We start from the raw sequence: 2,955 nt of genomic DNA, 5'->3' as shown, positions 1-2,955 counted from the left end.
GTGTGTGTGTGTGTGTGTGTGTGTGTGTGTGTGTGTGTGTGTGTGTTTGGCAGATGATTCTTTGTTGCAACAATACTCCTTGGCAATAAATTGTATACCGTTGGGAAGTTTGTTAATTTCCATTTTAAATGGTGCCACATTTGTAAGGAATAAAATGCATTTGTGGGGTGAGCTGTAGAGCCAATGTGGGTTGAACACAAAAATTTGCCAAACCTTCTCTGCCAAACAGCTCATTTTACTGTTGCTATTGGCTCTTGTTTTGTGCTTCTGGTCCACCCAGGTRCTGCCAATCCAGTGCCTGCTATAAGATTTGTCAAGAAGCGTTGTTACAACAAAGAAAAAAAATCTACCAAACACAATTTTCCTTACTCTTTATGGTAAGTATATTTACTGGCTGATCTCAAAGTAGACAGTCAAAGCTGCTTAACAGACCCTAAATATTAAAACCTACTTGGAAAAAATAAATCCGCCCATCCATTATCTTCTATTTATAGGAGTTTGGACCCTAGAGGCAAACTAATTTTCCTCTCCTCAGTGACACACTGTAGCTCCTGGGTGAAATCAAACTGTTTCCAGGYGAGGAAGGATAAATGGTCCCACTACTGAGTACTAGGTGTGACCCAGGATCTCCTCCAAATGGAATCTGCTCAGATAACCTCTGGAGCTATCGTAAGTTGTGAGTCTTTTTGATGTAAAGTAGCAGCAACCCTATCCCAAGCTTATCTCATGATGATGGAGCTCTTTACTCAAACAGCCTAGCCTGGCCACCCTGTAAGAGGAAGATCATTTCACCTGCTTGTACTGGGATCTCATTCCACACCTCGGGGCCACAGGTGAGGGTTTTAGCTTTGAAGGCTAACTGAGAGCTTCTACTGAAGGTCTTTGCTTGTAGACACCAACAGAACGTCGTCATCATCCAGAGACTCAAGATTCCCACACCAGATTTCCTTCTCTCCACGCCTTGAGATCCGGTCTATGACCGCCATAAACAGGATCCGAGACAAATGACCACCCTGGCAGAGTCCAGTTGTGCCGGGAATGTGGACCGAAATCAACCCCTAAAGTCACACTAAAATGTATGTACAAAAACAAAACTTAAGCAGAGGTGTTTTTACAGTGAATACTCTTCTGGTAGTTGAAACTCCGTATTTCTCCATACATCTTTGCTGGCAATGAAAAAGCGCTTATCTTAAGAGAGGATTTATTCAGCAAGGCTAATTCAGATCATGGACAACAGCTGATTAACACAGCCCAGATGATGGATTGCTGCAGCTTCACAAAGCCTCAGCGAGACTGGCAACATCATTCTTTTCACAAGCACAACAATGGGTCCAATTTGAAGAGAAGATGAAGACAGGAGATATCAGCTGAACCATAGCTGTCAAAGAATTTGATCAAATTAGGCCTGTGAAATACAGACGTGCTTTTCAATTACTACAGCACTAATCAAAACAGATTACCACTGAGCCTTCCATGAAGATATAAGTAATTTATCAAACATTTAATCTGCTTTCAACTAATAAAAATGGCTTTGATTTTCTGAAAGGCCTCAGAAAATCAAAGAAYATTGTTTCACTGTGGAAGCCAACTTGACTCCAAAAATTAATCAGTTGCAGATTTACACCCAGTAATCACGTCCTAAAACATCCTTAAAGTTTATCTAGTGGTTCCTGAGATATTTTTCGTAACACAGACTAAGTTGGCCACAAATAGCTGATGGCGAAAAATGCAAACAAAGCATTTGTGAGATTTGTTGGCGCTCAGGATATTTGTCAGGGTTCAGTCTCTGCTGCTGCCACACCAAAACGTAAGGTCAGTGTCTCTAAAATGAATAGAGTTACAACTATTTTGATGTTTTTAAGGTCAGAAGACTGTGGCATTTATCTCGTATTGGGTTAACTCTAAAAGTAAAGCAGTAGATATTCATTTAGTGATTCCTTAAGAGTTTCGTTGACATTGTCCCAGTGGTTCACGAGGTATTCTGTCAACAGACAGACACAAAAACAAGGCAAAAACAAGATCGCCTGCTGGAAAAAGGCAGGTGATAAATGCATATTTCTATTACACACTGTGTCTATAAGAAAAGGAAAATAAAGATTTTATCTCTATATATTGACATTCACAGTCACTTTTCCAACTTGCTGTCATGCTCAGGTGAAGACACAGCGTGGTGCTACAGCACAGAGTGAGGAAACTGAAAGTCCAACACTGCTCCATGCACCTTATTAAACTTTAAGACATGCCTAGTACCTTTCCTCCTTGAGCACAAGCCCATGAATTTGAACACTGGCCAGTTAAAAGGATGTCTGACAAGTGAAGATCACAGGTAGTGGGTGAATGAATCATTAATACTGGTAAAGTGATTAAATGCTGCTTCCTTGGCTGGTGGTTGGTACTGAAAAAAAGTCTCATGTTCTTCATTTTTATCATGTTTGACTCATAAGCTTATTTAGATGGGAGATTCTCAACTCAGCACTGTCCTAAGGTGGSTCAAGGACAGAAAGAAGCTGCTAATGGTGTTTCAGTTTAGATATGATTGAAAAATAAATGTGATATATTTAGAATTAATATGCCAATTGTAAATTAAAATGTTTTGGTTTGATGCGTTATGTGCAGAGTTTTAGCAAGTATTAGATTACCTGTTGTGGGTCGCTTTTTGAATTGAAGTTGATCTCTGATCAGAGTGATGAGCTAATGGCTAGTCAGACCAAGACCGAGTAGGATTTTTTGCCCACGTTTAACTTTTTTAATCTAAAAAAATATACAGTGACTTCTACAAGAGTGATTTTATAGATCGTCATTGTTTTCTATTTTTCACAGTTATTCCAGCAAAAATACCATGCTACTCTTGCAGGAAGGACAAATGCTACAGCTAGCTTCTGCTGCCATTTGCACTTTCAAATAATTACAAACCGGTAGTTTTGTCTTATTAATCACGTCAAAAAACAAACAAAC

Source organism: Austrofundulus limnaeus, unplaced genomic scaffold (assembly GCF_001266775.1).
Source record: "Austrofundulus limnaeus strain Quisiro unplaced genomic scaffold, Austrofundulus_limnaeus-1.0 Scaffold30, whole genome shotgun sequence".
In the NCBI taxonomy this organism is placed as follows: domain Eukaryota; kingdom Metazoa; phylum Chordata; class Actinopteri; order Cyprinodontiformes; family Rivulidae; genus Austrofundulus; species Austrofundulus limnaeus.
This window is presented reverse-complemented; position numbering follows the sequence as displayed.